Source organism: Phascolarctos cinereus, unplaced genomic scaffold, assembly GCF_003287225.1.
Source record: "Phascolarctos cinereus isolate Bilbo 61053 unplaced genomic scaffold, phaCin_HiC Scaffold_7;HRSCAF=346, whole genome shotgun sequence".
NCBI classification, from domain to species: Eukaryota; Metazoa; Chordata; class Mammalia; order Diprotodontia; family Phascolarctidae; genus Phascolarctos; species Phascolarctos cinereus.
This window is the reverse complement of record NW_027556180.1, coordinates 69,322,409-69,346,404: the sequence shown is the minus strand read 5'-3', so window position 1 is coordinate 69,346,404 and position 23,996 is coordinate 69,322,409. Positions and strand designations below refer to the sequence as shown.

Below are 23,996 nucleotides of genomic sequence, written 5' to 3'. Positions count from 1 at the left end.
TTGGAGGTCTGCCCAGCCTCCCTCTTCTCCCTCTACCCTCCCTTCCAGTATACAGAACCTTATTCTTCCACAGCTCTCTTGTTTTGTTACCTACTAAGTCAAGTTGAAATCTTTTTGTTAACTTTCAAGGCCCTCTGCAATGTGGCTCCATTTTACTTTTCCAAGTTTGTCTCATCCTTAACCTCCCCACCCCTACTACCATCCCATCCCGTGTATTCTTCAGCCAAAATCTCATTTTCTTCTATCTTCTGGAACCATCTGGCAGCTTCTGGCCTCTTGCCCTTTACTCACGTTTATAGGCATTCTCTCCCTTTTCCACAGATTACATTCCTATCTGTTCTTTAAAGTCCATCCCAAGTGCCTCCTTCTCTAGGAAGGCTTCCTGGATTCCTCTGATAAGGACCTTTCTCCTCCTGTACGCATTTGCACCCAACATAAAACTGCCTTTTGCATTTTTTCTAATGCACACATGTAATACTGTGTATTGTAGTTATCTCTCTATATACCATTCTCCCTCCTCGGCTGTAAATGCCACAAGATTACATAGCATCTTCCGTCGACTTTGTATCACCACCTTTCTCCCTACCTTCAACACTTAGCACAGTGCTTTGCATATGGTGTGTTATATGGAATGGATCAATGGACCTACCATCTCCTTTAGGTATTAGTTGGCAAGGCTTAATTAAACTCAGAACCTTTCAAGATCTACAGAAATAAATGTCAAATAGTAGGATTTTAGGTAGCCTGGGGGAAGATAATTTTAGTCTGGGAGCTCTACCCTGCCACCCTCCAAGTAGACGCTGTCTGCTACAAAGACTTCAAACCAAGAGCTGAGACATTAGAGGTCCATAGAGGAAGACAGACTCTAAGTCCCAGACAGAGAAAGGAAATCTGCCTCCTTCCCAGAGGAGTAGTGGGGTGCTTTAATTCTACCAGTGGGGATTAGAATGTGGTGCATGACCCCTCAGTGCCTGCATGAACCACCCTCCCCTCCCCTGACCAACCTTGACGCTGGCCCTGTGCATGCTGGGAGGAGGGCTGAAGGCGGCCCAGCAGGTTAGCCAGATACTGCTTGCCAGCCTCCAACAGGACCAGTTCTCAGGATTGCAGGAGTCTCGTGCCCAGGACCCGTGAGGCCCACAAGAAGAAACAGTCCCCGTTTCTTCTTTCTTTGCCTTCATCTCATCCCAGATCAGGTCTCTAGGGGTTAGGGTGTGTGTGGTGGGGGCGGGAGGGAAGGGGATGGAACAAGACTTGAGTAAGGGAGGGGTGGCTGCTAAGATTTTTCCAGTCCTTTCAAAAGTGTCTGCCTCCCCTTAATGAATACGGAAGTGAGCCAGCCAAGGCAACTAGCGGGATTGGTTGCTACTTACATCATCTGGGCAGCTCAGACTGAAGGGGGAGAAATTGAGCAGGGGATTAATACAACCTAGATTGAATTAGCAAACAAAGGTGTTGGCGATCAGGTAACCCTTTCCCAAGCACTGGCAGTGGGGAAGACAGAAAGGGCCTGGCAGGTAAATTAGCTGGTGCCCAGGGTCACACAACCCTGCTCCCACCCCTCCCCAGGGGGGCGCACACACACACACACACACACACACATACACACCCCAGACAGTTCTCTGTCTTCAGGATCACACCTTGCTCCCACCCCTCAAACACACAAACACCCCTCCACCTCCAAACACACAAATACACACACAGACACACACAGACATACACACACCTCCCTATCTGCATTCTGCAACCTGCCAATCACTAACTACTCCCTCCCTCCCCCATCAACACACAAAGCACACCCCCTACCAACTTGATTGTTTGCCAACTAGCTCCGGGACTGAACAGAGGAGGGCAGAACAGATTTCCCACACCCCTTCTGCCCAGTGGATAGGGGACTGAAGATTATCACCATGACCCCTCTGAAATGTGTGTGTGTGTGTATTGGGTTGGAGTAGGATTATCCCAGATTCACAGCTCTTTCTTCTGTGTGGACCATGGGATCCTTTTTGTCACCCCAATCATAGCTGGAGAACAGAAGGCTGATTTTTCTGAGGACTCAGGTCATTTTTTTCTACCTTCCTAATCATTGTTAACAATAAACCCCTTCAGGAGGAGAGAATGCTGATACCCCAGTGCTCTTGGGCTAAGCTACCCTTCCAGGTAAGGGCCCTGTGCCCTGTGCTTTAGTTGGGGTAGAAGTAAGGTGGAATATTGCAGCCAGGGGACTCCATGTTGGTTTTTCACTGAAGGCTTATACCATTTTGTGGTTGTACTTGTGTGGAGGCCACAATAAGGTGGACAGGTGATCCCAGAAAACAGATAATTAAACATTAAATATGCCTCTTTCTTCTTGGTAGATAGGCAGGGGACTTTGAAGACAGAATATTACCTCCCATCGTCAGATAAGATCACCATGATGATTTTTTTTCTTTTTGAATTGCATTTCTTCATTATAAGGGAGGGTTCAATTCTTTTATTGAAGGGAGGCAGGGCAAGGGCATCTCAAGAAATAACAATGATGTAAAGACAAAATGCATCAATAATAATACCCATTTTTTGAAAAGGGGATGGGGATGAGGGCAACCATATAAAGACTACCTCCCTACCCTCTATTACCCAAATATATTTGTCAAAATGTTTTCTTTCCACATCATAAATAATTTTTCCCCCACCCCAGACCTACTGGTGTAATTTCCAAGTGTTCTGCTTAACGGAATCAGCATCACCCCAAATACTTCAATGAGCAGCACTTTTTTTTTTTCTGGGTGCTGGCTCCTTAGATGAATCCTACTGATAGGGACTACAGAGTCTAGCGCTTCCTCTCTTTCTGTGGACAAAGGGCCACAACCTGTAATCTCATCAAGCGAATTGGAGCAACTCAGACTAATGAGAGGCTCTCCTGATTCCCGGAATTATACTATATAGAGGACACATTTGCACAGGACAACATTCAAGTTATTATACCATAGGTTTTCGAAATTAGAGACAATGAATATATGGAACTTCTCTAGGATACTGAAACTTATTCTTCACATGCAAACATAGATTTCACAAAATTATAGGACACAATTTTATTAAAAGAGTGAAATAAAGTAGAAATTAGTCCCAAAGACAGTGTGGTGCAATGGGAAGAGGGATAGATATGTAGTCAGAGGGGCTGAGTTTGAATTCCTGCTTTGCCACTTACCACTTGGCTCTTGTTGGTGCTATTTCCTTATCATAAAATTAATCCCTAAAAATCATGGACATAGGAATTTTCCGGCAACAAAGTATATGTATTTATTTATTTTAAAAATCACATTTAAAAGTGTCCCTTTTTATGCTGCCCTTCTTCCACCTGTCCCAGACATAGGCACTAAATCACATTGTGCCCTGGGATAGCTTACCTACCCTTAATCCTGGCTCTGCTCTAAGGTTGCCAGGGGGATTTGAGGAGTTATTTGAGCCATACAAGAGAGATGGCTTTATAGGCTGATAGTGAAAGGTCATTCCAGGGAGATCTTGTTGCTTAGGTGAAGGCTGAAAATGGGAGTGAGATGATTGAAAGAAAGGTGTTTTAAGCAAGTTTGCATGAACTGGGCTTGGCTAGGGATGAGAGAGTCCAGACAGAGAACTGTTAGTGAAGGGCTTTAGAATGGAATGCCAAGAATTGGCATGAATGTCAGGCAAAAGACGATAACGGCAAATTATTCATTTGTTCATTCCTTCATCCCATCCTTTTTGAGCATCTACACTGTACAGATAGTCTACTAGGTGCTATGGAAGAAACAAGGAAAAGATGGGAGAAGGTGATTCCCTTTCTTCATTTTTTTCCTCCCTCCTTGTCTCCTTCTTAGTCGTTTTTTCTCTTCACCGCCTCTAGGCTGCATTCCTGCGTCCACTTTCCCATCCAAATCGAAATTGGTTCTCAATAAAGAGTCTGATTTGATCTTTGATACTGAAGTTTAACAAACTAATAGAATTTGTGATGTTCCCTCTCCCAGAGAACTCCATAATAATGAATTTTAACAGAGCACAAAACCTTAAGCCAAAGGAGTAATTGTTTAATGATAGAATGTCGGGAATCGGCTTTTAGAGACAATACATATGTTTTTTGGGTAAGTCTCCTTTGAGATGCTCTTGAAATCACACCACGTTGGTGGTTGGTTCCTACATTTATAATGAAGGCTGGCACCACAGAGTTCCTACCTTCTTTTTCCTTCCTACCATCCCCTGAACCTTACAGAATCACTATTTTTGGTGAAGTGTGTTAGGGGGTGGAAATGGTGAGTGTAAACTTTTAATATAGTCTAGTTCCATTTGGGTCTCCATTTGGGAGGCACGAGTCTCTGAACAGTGCATAGAAAATCTGGAAAGACAAGCTGGAGAGATCCCAAAATTTCACAGCTTTTATACAAATATTGTGCTATGCATATTACCTAAGGGGCAAGAATGGGACTGGGGTGTCTGGGACCTGGGTTTTGGTCCCAGCTTTTTCTCTGCCATTGTACTCTGGGTTCTTGGAAAATTATTTCTTCTCCCTGAGTTTCTTTTTCCCTTCTAGGTAAAATGAGTGCTAAATCCCAATATATCTTAAAGACTGCTGAGAGACTATCATTAATTGTTTATTAGAAAAAATTAAGTCAATAGATGTTTATGACACATCTCCAGATTTGTCTGATGACTTGATAGATCAATGACCTCATTAAAGTGAATATTCTCTTCACCAATGCAGATTAGAATCTATCTATGCTGTATTGTCCTGGGTCATTCTTGTCCTTGACTTTCCACAAATCCTCTGTAGATGATCTGCTTAATGTGCTAGAGGCCTGTCTCTACACATTAAAAAAATTAATTTTATTTTTTTAATGAATGGAAGTGTATTTTCTGTACCTTTCACTTCTTTTCTTTTCATTTAAATAAAGAGAAACACAACCCTTGCATGAAATATACATAGTCAAGCAAAACAAATTTTCACATTGAACATGTCCAATATGTCTCATTCCATATCCTGAATCCATCACTTCTCTGTCAGGAAATGAGTAACATAATACATTTGTCCCATGAAATCATGATTGGTCGTTGAGTTGAGCCAAGGTTTTAAGTGTTCCAAGTTGTTTGTCTTTATACTGTTGTTAATATATAAATTATTCTCCTGCTTCTGTTTACTTCATCCCTTATCAGTTCATACAAGTCTTTCGAGATTTCTCTGAAGCCATTCCTTTTGTCATTACTTATTGTACAATAGTATTACATTACATTTAAATGCCATAATTTGTTCAGGCATTCCCCGAGGATACTCCCTTAGTTTTCAGCCCTTTGACACCACAGAAAGCATTACTGTAAGTATTTTGGTACACACGGGACCTTTTTTCCTTCACCTCTTTGGTCTCTAGACTTTTGAACATTTGCTGGGCACCAGTGTAGTCCTTGGGCTTTCCGTGTGTTTTCCCTGGATCTTCTTACATGATTGACCCAGCTTTTCCAATCATATGTTTTTTTTTTATCATCTCTGTTACACCACTTCTTGAATGTAAGTCATTGTTACTAATGTGCTGTAATCCATCAGATGTCTCTTAATTGCCCCTTTTTTATTTTAGAGTTCATTGTGTTCCATGATTTGTGCCATGGGGAGAATACTGGTGTTGAAAAGATGGGCTTTTGTGTTAGGGAACAACATGGGATACTTTAAAGTGCCAGGTATGTTCTCTTCCTCCTATTCAATTCTGAGCCAAGCTCATTATCCATCTTTAGAGTTTATTCTAAGACGTATGTAAAGATGAACTAATTCCATGGGCTGCCTATCCAATTGTCATAATCTGGGCAACATTTTGATTGCTAGGCCAACTATTTTGAAAAGTCTTATTTAGGAAACCTATAGTATTCTTGGGATTTTTGGTATCAGTACAATGTTATCTGCAGACCAGAATAGCCAGAGAATTTCACTACCAATAGGAAATGCCTCCTTCATCATATGATGACATCCTTCATCATATAGGTGAGCAACTATGGTCTCTTTGAGAAATAAATCAGAGAACTTAGGTCTAAATTCCTACTCTGCTACCTGCCACCTATATAATCAACTTACCAATTCACTTTAGCCTTGAAGACTTAACTGGGGCCAGTTACTAAATTATAAGCTCCTTCCTTCTTTCTACCTCATTACCATTTAGCCTGGAACTCAGCATATAATACTTCTCTTTTCTAGACACGGTCAATTAAAAATAAAAACTGAACAAAAAAAATCACTGTGCTAGGCACTGTGCTACAGATAGGTTTACAAAGAAAAGCAAAAAAGATAGTCCCTGCTCTCAAGAATCTCAAAGTCTAATGGGTGAGACAACATGCAAACAACTATGTACAAGGAAGATATATTTAGGATAAACTAGAGATAATCAACAGAGGAAAGAACCGTGAAAAGGGGAATCAGGAAAGGCTGGGATTGCTTACTTTACTGGCTGTAAAAGGTGGGGTTTGGATTGAGACTTAAAGGAAGCTGAGGAAGCCATGAGGTGAAGATGAGGAGAAAGAAATTTCTAAGCATGGAGGACAATCTGCAGAAGTGTAGGGAATTGAGAGTATCTTGTTCCAGGAATAGAAAGGGGGCAAGGATTACTGGATCACAAAATACATGAGGGTGAATAAAGGTAAGAAGACTGAAAAGTAGGAAAGGACCAGGTTATGAAAGCTTTGAAAGCCAAACAATTTTATATTTGACCACGGAGGTGACAGAGAGTTCCTTATACTTCACTGAATAGGGGCCTGATGTAGTCAGACCTGTGCTTTAGGAATATCAGTTTGACAGCTGAGTGGGGGCTGCACTTGAGTGCAGAGAGACTTCAGGGAAAGAGCCCAACTAGAAAGCTATTACAATAGTCCAGGCACGAGATAATGAGGGCTTGCACTGGGGTAGTGGCTATGTCAGAGGAGAGAAGGGGGTATGTGAGAGAAATTTCATGAAGGTAAAATTGACACGCCTTGGTAACAAATTGGATACAGAGGCTGAGAGAGAGTGAGAAGTTGAGAACAATGCCTAGGTTGCCAGCCTTGGAGACTGGGAAGGTGTGTTTTTCATTATTTTGTTGCCCTCAATAGTAATAGGGAATATAGGAAGAGGAGAAAATTAGGGGTAGGGGAAGATAGAGAGTTCGAGTTTGGACATGCTGAGTTTAAGATGCTTGTGAAATATACAGTTGGAGATGTCCAATAGGCAATCGGAGAAACAGGTCTTAGATGTTAAGGCTGGATAAGTAGATTTGAGAATCGTTGGCATAGAGATAATAAGTGGAGAGCTTCTGAGATGGGACCTCAAAGTTATATAATATATAGAGAGGGAGAAGAGGGCCCAAAATAGGGTCACCCCCATTTTAGTGGGCGTGACTGGGACGAATACCTGGCAAAGGAGACTGAGAAGGAGGGGTCAGAAAAGGAGGACCTAGGCTAGAAGGGTCATGAAAACTTAAAAAGAAGAGAGTACCAAGGAGAGAAGAACTGTCAACAACGTGAAAGGCTACAGAGAAGCCGAGAGGCTGAGCGCTCGGAAAAGACCATTAGATCTGGCAGTTCAGAGACCGTCATTGACTTCAATAGATATTTATTAAGCGTTTGCTGAACGCTTCTTGATTGACTACTGACTGACATAAAGAAACCGAAACACAGAGCGGTTTTCTACAGCCTGAGGGGCTGAGGGTGTATTCCTCTGTGCCGACAGCTTGGCGACAAGGCCTGACTGGGTGACAGAGAGCACAGCCGGGCTTGTGTTTGCCTACGCGCGCTTGAATGCATCTGGGCGCGCGCACGCGACTGTGTGTGTGTGTGTGTGTGTATGTGTGTGTGTGTGTGTGTGTGTGTGTGTATGTGTGTGTGTGTGTATACACATATATATACACACACATATATATACACACACACACACATATATATACACACACATACATATATATACACACACAGATATATATACACACACATATATATATACACACACATATATATATACACACACACACACACACACACACACACACACATATATATATATATATATATATAAAAGCTGTGTGTCAGCATATTTCCTCTTGGGTGTACATGTGTCTTCACTTTATGATTGACCGCCCTCTGAGCTTTGAATGTCTTCATGAGTGTGCAAGGATGTCCCCATCTGGGAGTCAGTCTTTTAGTAGAGGACCCAGGGTGGACAAGAGCCTATGGCTTGGTCAGGTTCGTTATAGAAGAGACCAGGTGCTTGGCACGTCCCCAGAGCAATAAAGAGGGAGCTGTCATGAGTCTGAAAAATATCCCTGTGAGGGATATAAATAAAGGCTCTAAGCCGAAAGCCAAGATTTTAGAAAGCCATCCTTAAACACAGGATAATTTATAGCCTACTGCCGTCCCATGGATGACTCAGCTCTCCAAGCCAAGCCCGAGTCCAGTCTGCTCTAGTAACCTTCGGGTTTGGCTGGGAGGGTGGAGCCTTCAACAGGGATCCAGGAACGGAATGATCCAAACACCTAGGGACCAGAGCAGCCCCTTTCCAAGGTTTTCATCTTCTGCTGGTCTTCTTAGATAAATTCCAGATGGCCAAAAGGATGAATCTATCCTAAATCCAGAGAAATTAGGGATTCAAGAATTACCTGGTGGGCTAAGATACTGGCTTGCCTGGATTTCTAAGTCCTTCCTTTTCCATCTCCCAGCCCCCATCTCCTCTTGTGGTATTAGACAACAAGAATACACCTATGTAGTGTGGTAGACAGGTCATTAAATCTAGAATCAGAGAATCTGGGTTCGAATTCTGGTTCTGCTGCTCACTAGCTTTGATACTTTGGGAAACTCAATAAAATTTATAATTTATGGTCCAGGATATTCTTCCACTTCCATCTCTGGACTCTGATCTTATGTGGACTGAATCTCATCTTTGGAGCTGACTCCACGAGACTCTTTCTTTCTTGGGTTTATTCCCAGCTTGAGTTACTCAGGAAAATTCAATATATTTGTAGTACAGCTTGTGTCTCAGTTACCTGACTTGTGTGTAATAGGGTCTCTAGTTCCCATACAAAGGCTCAAGGTACCAAATGCATACAGGGTATAAGACAGTCTTTATTTCACCTCACATAAAATGCTTAAGACTCACAGGAGACCTAAATGTTAAGAAGTAAAATAGTACATGAATTACCTTTGGAAAGGAGCTGAACTGTTGATTTCTATCAGGGCAAGCCTTTGGTCATCTAATGAGGCTTAATTTTTCTCTGTGGAGTCCTGTACCATCTCCTCAAGACTTAGTACTATCTTACAGTTTAGATTTCCTTCAGAAGGTATACATAATATGAAAGCCGTTGAACAAGCAATGCCTTGTGACCACAATGGTGGTGACTCCTCAGCACCAAAGAAAAAAGTTTGTGTTTTGCCCTGACTAAATCTAAGAGGTGGCAACATAAACTAATGCCACCTGAAGAGCATTGCTTTATTTGAATAGTGTGGAAATAATTTCTAGTCACTTATCAGTTTTTCTCACCTCCGTATATATTGATTACACTCACTAATGTTTGTAGGCTAAGGCCTGTACTCAGAATGAAGCCCATTTCCAGTGTTAGGCCTAATTGACAATGTACAATGTAAGTTCTCCAATAGACTGCAAGCTTCTTGAGGGCAGGAATGTTTTCTTTTTCTTTTTTACCTACTAGGTAATTCTGCAAATAGGAGCTAGTTTTGGGGAATCCCATGTGTAAGCACCCTGGCAAATATTCACATCTGCTTTGGCTTTTTGGAAGTGCTGAGGAAATCATGAATTTGGTATTGGTGTCAGGTGGTGGATACACTTCTATCACTCAGCTTTGCTCCTCTCTTCTTGTTATCTAGGGGATAGGGTTGTTGTGGATTTAGCCAATCAGCATTGACTTTTGAGCCTCTACTTCTTTCTAGAACTTGCTATATTTCTGTGACCCCTAGTCACACACCCTTGAAATAAGGGAATTCCTTCCCACACAAAGGGACAAAACATGCTGTACTATGGATAGTGCGTTACTTGGTACAGAATAAATAAAAGCAAATAAATAATGCATTATAAAACAGTTACCAAATGGCGACGCTCTTTACAGCCTTTTCCAGACATGGGCTATTCCTATCACAACAGTCTTGTGAGGTAGCTAGCATTATTATCCCATTTTAGAGATTTGGAAAGTGATGCTCTAGAGAAGGGAAGTGACTCATCCATGGAGGATTCAAACCCGGGACTCTTGACTCTAAGTCTAATGCTTTTTCAACTATGTAACGTTGTTTTTGACAAAAAAAAAACATTCAAATAAACAAAATACAAATAAAATCCAAACTTTAAACTATTTACAATGTTTGACAGAATTTTCATTTAACAAAAATAACAAAAATATCTAATTTGCCTCTGTAACCCCCTCTTTATCATGTTTTAAAATTAAGGTTGCTGCTGTTATTTATTATGAGTTGGTAGAGGCTCAAAGTCAGTGTAGAATACTGTAATTCTGACTTGCCTTTTTTTTTACTCTCCATCCCTTCATATTAGCTTTTCCATATTATATATATATATATATATATATATATATATATATATATACACACACACACACATACATACATATGTGTATGTGTATGTATGTATGTGTGTGTGTGTGTGTGTATGTCATTTTCAAGGAGCAATGACATTCCTCAATCAAATAGTTTTCTGGACTTGAACAGATCATGTTTGAGATTCTGCTTTTGGACCAGTATGTTTGCCAATGGCTTATTTCTGCATATGAAGCTTTAGATTATAATTGGCTAGAGACAAACAAACAAATATATACATGCAAACACACATATATCTCCAAAATGTATTTATTAAGTTCCTTTGGGTTTGTATGTTACATATTAATATGTTACAATATATGCAATATGGTATATCATGTATATATACAAATATAATGTAATATACATATAATAATACATGCACAATACATATTATAATATATAATACACATATAATATATACAAATGTAACACAATACAATATACATTATAATATAATATAGACACACATGTATGCAATAGAATACACACCTACACATGACACACAAGACATACATGTAATATGTACCTATCTATGTGTATATATGTATGCACATACATGTGCACATACACATGCAAAACATATATACACACATTGTGTGTGTGTGTGTGTGTGTATGATGTATGTATATGAGACTAGATTAACCCTTGGAAACAGTTCCAAGTGATCATGGCTAAAAGAAAAAAAATTATGCACCAATAAGATGTGCTTTTATTTATAGCCACCTAACAAAAACACTTCAGGGCATAGCTGTTGCTTTGTCTTGGCCCATTGGAGTTAAACAAGGTCAACCCTGGGCAAGGAGGTGAAGCCTTCAAAGTTTTTTTTTTATCCCCAAATTGTTTTTCTGTTTCTTTCTCTCCCAAGGGCAATCTCTCCCTCTCCTTCATCCACCATTGCTCTCTTCCCTGTATCTCCTGCTTTAAAACTGGAAAGGCCCTGTTATCATACAGTTAGAGAATGTTAACTTCCAAAGGGCCCTTACAAGTCACCTAGTCAAATGGTGTGATTTTATATACTTGGAAAATGAGATCCGGATTAGGGGAGTGATTTGCCCAAAGCCACACACGGCTGACTCTGTACTGGAACTTGAGGGCTTTGGCCCACAAACTGTCCTCTCCACTATATTGTGTTGTGCTTTTACTCACACATGGATGGATTTCTTGGTAGCTGTGTGACCTTGGGCAAGTCATTTCACCCTGATTGCCTCCAAAAAATCAACCAAACAAACAAACAAACAAAAAAACCCCCAAAACCCCAAAACCCTGAACAAACCACTAATACAACAAGACAAATTGATCTCTTCTCAGAGTTTTTCTATAGTTCCTCAATGTTCTCTCTCCTGGGAAGTCCTTTAAAGTCTCTCCATGCTCCTAGGAAGATCGTTAAAGTCCCCATGATCCCAGGTCTCTGCAATGGGAAGCTACACATCTATGTTATAACAGTGCCTCCCAACCTGGGGACCTTGGATTTATGTGTACCAAGCATAGCCATTTTGATGTTTATTTTTTTTTCATGTGAACCTATGATTTCATCCACATAGGATGTTCTAGGTGTGAAAATTCCTTCTTTCTGCTCATGCGGATTGACAACTTATCTATAACTTGTAGTTTTAGAGACCTGTCTGAGGCATTTTGAGCTTTGATGATAGCTCACAGTCACTCAGTAAGACTATGTCAGAGGCAGGTTGACTCCAAGGTAGTCCATTATTTCCTGTGCCAGCTTGCCTCTATTTAGCCCCATCACAATATAAATTAATTTAAAAATGTTATCGAATTCAGCTTTTTGTCATCAAATTTTTTTTTCAATAAACAGATAGTACAATTACTACCATGTGTGTATGTGAGAGAAGGGTAAAAGTTTTTGACCTCAAAAAGAGGTCCTTGTATTTCCTAGAAAAGGACGGGAGCCATTGGGATAGGAACAGATGAAATACATTTCTAAAATCTGATTTTCCAGGTCAACCCAGTAGTTTTTTGGCTTTGTAAACCCCACGTCCAAGGATGGGTATGTCTTTCTTGGCCAACTATGTCCCTTTCAGGAAATCCTAAGACAAGTAACATCTCCCCTCAATGCCCACTAATTGCTAAACAATAGCTATAGAGAAAGTGGCATACATGCTTGGTGATTAGAAGAACTCCGATGAGTAACTTGAGACTGGTTCTAATTAGTCTTCCTAGGTCTCTGTTAGGTTGAATCATCTCTTTCTTTTATATCTTCGGGACTCCAAGGGGTAGGGTATCTCTGGCTTCTTTCTCAGGTTGTTCTGCCGGCTCTAGTTCCTGGTGATTTTCTCTTTTGTTTGGGGGACATGCACCATGGTATCAGAGCTTCTCAGGCCTATTTGGGCCCTCCAGCTTGAAGTTACTTGGTTTATCCACTTGCCTTTGGGAATAGCTAATAATAATATTAGCTAGCATGTATAAAGCACTTTCAGGTTTGCAAACACTTTGTAAATATTATCTTACTTGATCCATATAATAGCCTTGGGAGGTACGTGCTATTTTTGTCTCCATTTTACCATTGAGGAAACCAGGGTAGACAGAAGTTAACGGACTTGCCCAAGGTCACACACAATAAAGTGTTGGATGCTAGATTTGAACTCAGGTCTTCTTGACTATTCTGGTTATATAGAATAGCTTTCTGCCAATATGTGCTTGTATGAATCAATACCCAGATGGAGTAGGATGGGCAAGCTGACAGGTGAGTGGGAGTGGATGGCATTATGTTATAGTGGTAAGGTGGGCAGGAATGTAAGGGGAAGATTAAAGAACAGGCTCCCCTGAAACACAGGCAGCTAGAGGCATGACTAAATGGCGTCACAGTGGCCTTTTGAACCCTGCAACCAAAGACTTTTTACAAAAGGGCTTCTCTGAGAAGCAACAGAGATACAGGAAAGATTACAGTTCCAGAAGGATGACCTGAGGCTTTCTCAGTGGGGGACAGGACCAGGGGCTGGCTACCAGCTACCGTTGGTAGGAGAGGGGAAGCTTTGCTGAGTACCACTGGCATTCTGAAGTCAACCAATCGCTAAGCAGTAATTTATTAAGCCCCTGCTATGTTCTAGGCCCTGAGGACACAAAGAATACCAAAACAATTCTTGTCCTCAAAGGGTGTGCATTCTAACAAGGTAGCACCATGTATATTTTAATAACTACAATATCTATCTAAGCTCCATAGAAGGAAATGTGGTAAGTGTAGGGGAAGGTATTAGAAGCTAGGGGGGGTGAAGACAGCTGGTGTTTAAAGTGAAATTTTTAAAAAGCTAGTGATTCTAAGGTGTACATGCCAGGAAGGCATGCATTCCGGGCGTGGGGAAGGCCTGTGTAAATGCACGGACAGGGGTGATGGAATGTTGTGTGAGGAACAGTAAGTACACTAGACTAGTCTGTCTGCCCTGTGGAGTGTGTTAAGGAGGAGTAATGTGTAATTGATCCGGAAAGGTAGGTAGGAGCCAGACTGGGAAGGGCTTGAACAGCCCCAGAGAGAAGGGTTTATTTTATCAAAGAGGCAATAGGAAGTCGCTAGGGCTTCCTCAGCAGGGAGTGGTATGGTCAGGTAGGTGCTCTAGGAACATCACTTTGGCAGCTGTGTTGGAGATTGATTGGAAAAGGATGAGATCTGGGGCAAGGAGGTTATTTAAGAGGTCACTGTAATAGCTCTTCTAGAGGTAATGAGGACCTGAACTGGGGTAATGGGCATGTGGGTAGAGAGAATAAAGAATGAATATAAGAAATTCCTTCCTTCCTCCCTCCCTCTCTTCCTTCCTTCCTTTCTTCCATCCTTCTTTCCTTTTATCCTTCCTTCCTTTCCTTCCTCTGTCCCTCCTTCCTTCTATCTTTCCTTCCTTCCTTCCTCCCTCCCTCTCTTCCCTCTTTCCTTCCTTCTTTCCTTCCTTTTATCCTTCCTTCCATCTTTCCTTCCTTCCTTTCCTTCCTCCATCCCTTCTTCCTTCTATCTTTCCTTCCTCCCTCCCTCTCTTCCCTCTTTCCTTCCTTCCTACCTTCCTTCCTTCCTTCTTTCCTTTCTTCCATCCTTCCTTCCTTTTATCCTCCCTTCCTTTCCTTCCTCTGTCCCTCCTTCCTTCTATCTTTCCTTCCTTCCTCCCTCCCTTCCTTCCACCCTCCCTCTCTTCCCTCTTTCCTTCCTTCTTTCCTTCCTTTTATCCTTCCTTCCATCTTTCCTTCCTGCCTTTCCTTCCTCCCTCCCTCTCTTCCCTCTTTCCTTCCTTCCTTCCTTCCTTCCTTCCTTCCTTCCTTCCTTCCTTCCTTCCTTCCTTCCTTCCTTCCTTCCTTCCTTCCTTCCTTCCATTCTTCCTTCCTTCCTTTCCTTCCTCCATCCCTCCTTCCTTCTATCTTTCCTTCCTCCTTCCCTCCGTTCCACCCTCCCTCTCTTCTTCCTTCCTTCCTCCCTCCCTCTCTTCCTTCTTTCCTTGCTTCCTTCCCCCCTTCATTCCTTTCTTCCCTTCTTCCTCTGTCTTTCTTTTCTGTCTGATGAGTGGTTTCCCCAGGGCTAGTGAAGGTAAGAGATTGGAGAGAGGAACTTGTGTATTTATTATTATTATTATTTTTTGCTCTGTCTTTTCCATCAGTGATTGAGAAACAGAAAAGAATATGATACATTCCTAAGGTAGGCAGATTCCTAGAATCCACAGCCCAATTAGCTTCTCAGACAAGAGAGCTTCCTCGTCCCTCCCCCCTCCCCCCCATCCCCAACACCACTCCGTAGGCCATACTTACGTTATTCTCACCTTTCATTTTCTAGTCCCTTGAAGTAGCAGCAAATCTTGTGCTTCCCCTGCTTGGTGACTCCCTGATTCTAAGGGAGTGAATTCCCTTTGTACCATTTACTCCTTGTGCCTGTAATACTAAAAAATTATCCAAAGTTTGCCTCATTCCCCCAAAACTTCTAAGTGGGTTTTGGTCCACTGAGCTTTGAGAGCCAGGGCTAAGAGAGCTCTGGCCAAAGTTCTCTTCTCCCTTCTTCCTCCTTACTTCCCATCCTTTCCACTCTCCCTCCCCATCAGTGCTCACCTCGGAGCTGGGTACACGACACCTCCTTGTTCTCCATGTTCGCACCTCTCAAGTATGGGATCTGCAGATGATTGTCATTCCCTTCTTTCTCTTGGTCCACTGCCCCGCCCTGGGCCAGGATACACTTAGCTCACTCTCCAGTCTTGGCACTGTCCATTACTCATCTCACCAGCACTCACAGGGCTGTCAACCAAACCTAGTCAAGAAATAAAAAATTGATTCTGCTGCCATGGATGATAAAGATTGAGATATAAGACAGAGGAGAGGAAACATGACACGACAGAAAGACCCCTAGGTATAGGGCTAGAGATCTTGGGTTTCAATCTTCTTTCTCCTACTTACTACCTGTGAGGTCTTGGCTAGGTCACTTCACTTTTCTGGGCCTCCGTTTCCTCATCTGTAAATGGTCTCCAAGCTTTTTATAGCTCTAAGTTTATGATCTATGGTCCAGTGGTCTTCCATGGGGTTTCTAATCACAGAAGACCTTCTGCCATGGCTGGAGTGAGGAGCTATTGGATTTGCAGGAGGGGGCAAGGTAGGCACTGACCTCTGGCTAGAAATGAATTGATTATGGGTTTTGCCATTACTCTCAGGAGTGTTACTATTGACCCCCAATTGTCCTGCAATGGAGTTTCCTCAATCCTCCTCTTCCCTGACTTCTCTTCAGCATCTGACCCCCGCCCCAGACACTTCCTTTTCCTTGATACTCTCTGCTTTCTTGTCCTTTGTGACTCTGCACCTGGTTCTCCTCTTACCTCTCTGACGGGTCCTTCCACCCTTTTATTGCTGTTGCTGGCGACTCTTCTTCCCCCTTCTGTGTTTTAATATGGACTGTGCCAGGGCTCAGTCCTTGCCCTTTGTTCTTTTGTTTCTGCACCCTCTTCCTATTATTTTCTCCCATAGGATCAATTGCTAAGTCTATGTTTAGGTCTTTAGCCACCTGCAAGAGAGCAACTTGGTGTAGGAGGAAGAACACCGAGTTTCACATCTAAGGACTTGGGTTCAATTCTTGGTTCTTTTAATGATCTCATTACTTCGGTAAGTGGCAATTTTTTGTTGCCTTAATTTCCTTGGTTGTAGGTGATGAGCCTTTTAAATTCCAGATTCTATTATTTTACGGCCTCCTTTTGGGTGTCCTGATGCTGCCTCAAACTTGGCATGCTCCAGACAGAATCAGCCATCTTTCCTTCCCAATTCCCTTATTTCTGCCAGTTACCCCTATTCTTTTGGGCCTCCAGGTATGAAATCTCGAGTAGTATTTATTTCTTCTCTGTCCTTCTTCTATTATGTCTGGTTTCATCATCAAATTCTGTCCATTTTTCCTTCAAAATTGCTTTCAGTATCTGCCTTTTCCTCTGTTCCCACCACCACCACCACTACCACCTCCACCACCACCACCATCATTACCTTGATGCAGGCCCTCCTCTTGCCTAAGATCCCTGTAACAGCCTTCAACAGTAGTAAGTCTTCCTGGTTCTTGTCTTTCCACCCTCCATCCCTCCTGTGTGTGGCTGCCAAGGATCCATGGTTTCTTTGGCATGACTATTCTTTCCATTGACACAGATTTTGAGCCCTCCAGTAAATAATATCCTCTGAGTTGCTATGGTAGAAAAGAAAAATTCCTCACCTGGCAACCAGGCCAGTGGTGGTGAATTTGTAATTGCTGCTACAGACTAATCTTCCTAAAAATGTGGTATGATGGGTTTTGAGTCAGAGGACCTGTGTTCAAATCCTACCTCCCCTGCCTATTAACTCTATAACCCCTGAGCAAATCACTTAATCTCTCTATGCCTCAGTTTTCTCAACTGTAAAATGAAAGAATTATACAAGATGCCTTATAAAGTCTCTTCCAGCTCTTAACCTTGATCTTGTGGTTCTAAAATACTGCTTTTATTTGTCATTCTCCAGCTCTAGGATTGGCAGTGGCTTCCTATTGTTTCTTCTATGAAGTCTATTCTGTGAAGTCTATGCTTTGGAAGGTTTTCCAGACCTTCCAAAATCAAATCCCACTCCTCTCTCCTAATCCAACCTTACTTATTTCCCACTATTCATCATCATGCCAATCCATTCCAGTAAAGCCCACCCCCTGCCCGACTCCTGTGTGCCCCATGCTGATTTTGACCCATGCCTCTCTCTGATCATGCTGGAACTACTTTCCCACTTTCATCTATCCAAACCCAAATCTTGCCTATTCTTTAAAGTGCACCTCAAGTCTGCTGTGATTACTCTGGTCCACATGGATCATGAACACCAACCTCATTGGGAACTGGAGCCTTTCATTCATTCATTCATTCATCCATCTATTTATTTATTTAATGTGTTTGTTTCACAGGTGTTATGCTTCTGAGTATTATATCACTTCAACTAAATCACAAACTCCTGGGCAGAGGGGACGTTGGCTAGCATTTCATGTCAGGTGTCGTAGGAAGAGCTTTGGGAGTTATGAGACTCATGTTCTAGTCCTGACATTGCCCTGAACTAGCTGTGAGACCTTAGAAAAGTTACACCCCTTCTTTGGGCCTTGTCTTCCACTTCTGTAAAATGTAGGGGTTATACAAGATAATAGGAACTGTAGGTTTAGAGCTGGAAAGGACCTTTTCTAAAATCCCTTCTGGTGATCTGGTGATTCTAGGTTCCTCCAGCTTCTAGTTCCAGGCACATAGTAGGCACTCAATGAACACTTGATGATCAATTTATTGTTGGCTGAGCTACCCCACCCTGAAGCCCTGCCCTGCCCTGCCCTGCTCTGTTCTGAGATCTGCTGATCTGACAATTCAAAGGAGCTTGGCTTCCGTAGGGAACAAATAGTTGCTGCTTACAGTCCAGTTGGCATCTGAATAGAGTCAGGTTTGCGTCCCAGATCATTTACACTCTGTTGTGGTCCAAAGGGGCTTATGTGATTGCTGTGTGATTGATGCTCTGGGAGCCATGAGGGCTGTTCCCTGGCCCCAAGCCTTTTACTCTTCAGCCTGACAACTGCCCAGACTCTTATGTCCTCTGTGCCTCATTCTCTGGTAATGAAGGCCCTGACTCATGGGCTAAACACACACACACACACACACAGAGTCATACATTCAACACATATGCATACTCATGCCCACACACACAGGCATAGTCACATAGTCAATACACACATGCACACACACATACACACACAGAGGGAAGCAGTTGTGGAAGGGTGCTGGAAGAATATTTATAGCAGCATTTTTGTTGAAGCAAAGAACAAATGTCTGGGAGTCAATCTACCAAGGCACTCTCAAGGCCTGCTTAGACACAAGAACAAAACACTGTAAAAAAAAATGAACACTTAACTAATTGGGGTGGGGGAGGAGATATTCAGTGCTTACGGATGGACCAGGCCAATATAATACAAATGGTAATACCACCTCAATTCATTTAGAGCTATACCAACTACCAAGGGAATGCTTTTTGGAGCTAGATAAGCTAATAACAAAATTCACGTATGGGGACAAAAGGTCTAAAATCTCAAGAAAAATAATGGGGGAAAAAGCAAAAGAGAAGAGGCCTCAAAGTGTATTCTGAAGCAGTAATCATTAAATTAAATCATTAAAAATTACAACAGTAGATTGGTGGAACAAGCTAGATGAGAAAGAATCAGAAACAATTGAACTCAATTCAGGGCTTGTTAAATCTATGATCATAAAATACTTGTGGAATTTTTACAAGGCTCACTGGGAAAACTGGAAAGCAGTCTGGCAGAAATTATGTTCAGAGACCCCAGATGGGAAATGCTCTTAGGTCCTCCTCAGGTGGATAAATTGGGGAGTTCTGCATACTTAGCCCCATGAGGATGAACCCCCTTGTAGCTGGTTCCCCAGTGGAGAGGGAGTGAATTTTATAAAAAAGGATGAGTTTAATAGACTGGATTTATGCTTTCTTCCCAATACCCCATTCCCTATAACCAGCCTGTTTCAGGTACAATTGGATCCTGCTTTTTGGGTGGAACCCTACCTGAACAGTATCAAGCTTAAGCTTCTGCTCTTCTCTGCCAAACCACCACCCAGGCCTAGACAGAACAACTGCTGAGGAATGAGTGGGGGATTGTCCACACAAATGGGGGAAGAGAAATCATCACCCCCATTTTGTGATTTAGGAAACTGAGATAAAAAGAGGTTAAGTGCCTTGACCATAGGCAGACAGCTAGTATGTGTCTGAGGCTGGATTTGAACTCAGGTCTCCCTGACTCCTGGATAGAATGAACTTTTAAAATTATTGCTCTCTCATCACACCTTTGATTATTGGGATACGTTTTCTGTCTGGCAGTGACTGGATCTTTGACAAATCCTAAGAAGGGGACAGGCTCTCAAGTCCAGAAGTTTCTCGGATCTGAGCTATAGCAAGACTCATTGATGATAGTTGACTTCTTTTGGACACAGTCTCAGTTTATCTTTCCTAGTCCTTCCTTATTCTGTTCCATGTATGAAGTTACTCAGGCCTTGAGGTTTCTATAGAGCCTAAGGAAACAGTTGAACTGTTACTTAATTATCAAACCTACTTGCCCCTTGGTGATTCAAACAACTTTTTCTTAGAAACACTTTGGACGTCCAAAGAGTGGAATTATTGGGAGGTGCTTTACTTTTTAATAATTTGGAGAACAATAATAATCTTTTTATAATAATCATATAATCATAATAATTTATATCTATAATGATAATAATCATCCTTTTATAATAATGGTGAATAGGAATTCACCTGAAAGAAGGGAAATTCTTTCCCCACTTGATAAATGATCAAAGGATATGAACAGGCAGTTCTCAGATGAAAAAATTAAAGTCATCTATAGTCATATGAAAAAATGGTCTAAATCACTATTGATTAGGAAAATGCAAATCAAAACAACTCTGAGGTACCATCACACCTCCCAGATTGGCTAAGATGACAAAACAGGAAAATAATAGATATTAGAGAAGATGTGGGAAAATTGGAACACTAATACATTGTTGGTGAAGTTGTGAAATGGTCCAACCATTTTGGAGAGCAATTTGGAATTATGCCCAAAGGGTTATAAAAATGTGCATACCCTTTGACTCAGTAATAGCACGTCTAGGGTTATATTCCAAAGACATCATAAAAATGGGAAAAGGACCCACATGTACAAAATATTTATAGCAGCTCTTTTTATGGTGGCAAAGAATTGGAAATTGAGGCAATGCCCATTAACTGGGGAATGGCTGAACAAGTTGTGGTATATGAATGTAATGGAATACTATTATTCCGTAAGAAATGATGAGCAAGCAGACTTCAGAAAAACCTGGAAAGACTTGTATGGACTGATGCTGAATGAAGTGAGCAGAACCAGGAGAATGTTGTACATAGTAACAGCCATGTTGTGTAATGACTAACGTTGGTAGATTTAGCCCTTCTCAGCAATGCAAGGATCTAAGACATCTCCAAAGGTCTCATGATGGAAAATGCTCCCTACATCCAGAGAAAGAACTGCAGAGTTTGAATGCAGATCGAAGCATACTATTTGCTCTTCTTTTTCTTCTGTTTTATTTTGTTTCCTCTTTCTTGTGGTTCGTCCTATTGATTCTAATTCTTCCTTACAACATCACTAATGTGAAAATGTTTAATAGGAATGTATATGTATAGTCTATATCAGATTGTGTGCCATCTTGGGGAGGGAGATGGAGAAAAACTTAAAACTCAACAGCTTATGAAAATGATTGTTGATAATTCAAAATAAATTAATGAAAAAAGTGAAAAAAAAAGAAGGGGAATCCTTTAGCTGATAGGTGGGAGGAGGGCAGTTCTTTATCTAACTCTCACAAGAGGTGGTAGTCTTCCAGTAAGGGGCCAACATTTTGTACTGTCTTTCAATGGAGTTACCAGGAATGGTGAAGTTCTGACTAGTGGGCAGAGAACGCTGATTAGTTAGTGGTAAAGGATGAGTCCTGGTATCAATTTGAGCCCTTTGACATGTAGCATTAGAAAGGCCTTTGTCTTTTTACCTTGATACAGATGACCTGCACCTGTGATGGAGACTAGCTGTGGAAGGAGTTCAGTGGACATGATGCTCCTAGTGCTGTACCTGGCCATCTTGGTTGTGTTTATGTCAGAAGACTTCATCTGGACTGCTCCTGACATTACTTCCACTGTACGAATAATACTTTTAGGAAGATTATATTGTTTTATGTTTTTAGTTTTTATATTAATCTTCTCCTCCAGTACTATTTAGTTTATACTGTTTTAAGATTATTTTAGTTGTCCAAAGCTCCCTAGAAAATTTGGGGGAATCTTGCAACCAAGAGATGGAATATATTAGGAAAGGTGCCTATTTTATGCAAATTTCCCAATCCCCAAGTATCCTACGTCAATGGGAGCTAAGAATACACGCGTCCTGAGAGATGCTGGAGTGCCAGTAGTGACTAGAGTGAGGTAGGATAAGCCTATGTAGATAAATTAATTTCACATTAAGTTAAAATTTGGGTACATGATTGAGGAAGGCAGAAGATGTGGTTCAGAAGAGGGACAACAAGACTATGCCATGTTGTGTAATACCATGTGTCAAGGCTTAGGTTAGGTGGGTCTTGTAGGGGGCTAAGAGGGGACTCTAGAAGCCATTACATTCATTCTCTAGGTGAGTTGAGACCTCTTCCATAATGAGAGTTGTCAGGGAATGGAATTGCAACATTTCCATAGCTGAGGCCATCCTTCTTATCTGGAAGGGAGTGAACTTGATAATTATAATGCCTATTTACACAGTGATTTAAAGTTTACAGAGTACCTTTTCCATATCTACTCCATAAGGTAGGCAGTGCATATCTTATTGTCCCCATTTTACAGATAGGAAAACTGAGACCCGGAGAGAAGTAATTTGCCCAAAATCATACTGCTAGAAATTATCAGAGCTTAGAACACAAACCATTCCAGGTCTAGCATTCTTTCTTTACTTTTTGATGTTTTATTAATTCCTGTTTCTTTTTACCTCATCATTGCTTCCTGCTGACTTCTCTGTATTCTGAACCAGCCCTAACCCGTGCCAGTCCAGTGATTCAGGCTAATGGTTAGAATGCAGTGAGACAGATATGGACCACAACATGCAATAAAAAATGACTTTACAAATAAAGGATAAAAAGGATGTAATTCCTAAGGTTTAAAAGATAATGCTAAAGATAAATTAGCTACTGTCTTCCACCCTGCATTAATGACAGCAATTGGCCAACCTAGGTCAGAAAAGATTCCTACTGGGCAGTGGGGATTCCACTAAAACCTCTGACATCAATTTTCCGTAGGTTAGGCCTTTTATGCCTCAGGCATCAAGGAATTCAAACTAATACTGATCATCAGAATGGCTTTTTGCAAATGTTCAAATGCTAGAAAAATGAGAGTTTTTTTTACTTTTTAAATTTTTTAGATTCTGAACTCAAGAAATAAAACAAGCATTTCTATAACATAGTAGAAAAAAAGACGATTGTGCATGAAACTACAAATCTGTTATGTGCAACTTGCTATTCCTTTTAAATACATAATAAAGTTATGTAACTTTTTCCCCCTTTTTTCTCTCTCCTCCACCCTAGAGATGGCTACCATTAGACACATATGTATACGTATATATTAGACACACATATGTATATCTATCTATATATGTGTATATGTATACACACATGTGTATATATGAATGTGTGTGAATATATATGAATATTAAAATATATGTGCTTAATTAATAAATGTGCTTAATTAACAAGGTGCCTGGCACCTAGTAGGTGCTTAATACACGCTTGTGGACTGACTATCGACTCATGGATTGACCAGTTCTACAGTGAACCTAGGACTAGATTTTTTGTTTGGTTATTTTTCTTTCCCCAAGTCTGACCGTCCCTGGACTTCAGAATGAGAAAATCAGGCATAAAACAGTTCGGGGTTACCCTGGCCCTTTGTTCATCTAGAAACTTTTCTTATAATATTGTCTATTTATTTGAGAAGTGTTTATACAATGTAATCTCTGAGGTTAAGCCAAGTGTGAGTCTCTAGGGGTCCCAGCTGTCCTCAACCCCTGAAGGTCCCCTAGTCGCCACTTGCCCCCAAAACAGCAAGAAAATCCAGGGATTCTGCAGAACAGTCCAGGCCTGGCACGTCCTAAGGGTGGTAGGGAGGTGGCCTTATGGGAAGTAAAGGCCTTGAGGTTCAGCACAGACCTCTCTTAGCATAGGCCTTCTCTTTTTCTGCAGCACAAGCAGTGAGCATGGTGAAATTCCCTCATTGCTGCCTGTGAGTCACTCACTGAATCCACGGATCAGCACAGTGGAGGACATGGGCCTGCTGACAGGGAGAGGAGACCTGGGCCAAGTTCTTGAGGCACTCACCCAGTCCCCAGCAGAGGGATGACATTTCCACTGCGTGGAGAGCCAAAATCAATGACAAGAGAGAGGATGGAGGTTAGTAAATTC

The 23,996-nt window shown here is 41.5% G+C and overlaps 1 long non-coding RNA gene across 1 annotated transcript; it reads left to right on the top strand.

The window, feature by feature from the left end:
* The first annotated feature begins 1,084 nt into the window (after nucleotides 1-1,084).
* LOC110219510 (uncharacterized) lies at nucleotides 1,085-23,978 on the top strand. Its single transcript, XR_002327651.2, has 3 exons — nucleotides 1,085-1,196; nucleotides 21,568-21,703; nucleotides 23,778-23,978. It is a non-coding gene; the product is annotated as an uncharacterized LOC110219510 (long non-coding RNA).
* Nucleotides 23,979-23,996: the final 18 nt, after the last annotated feature.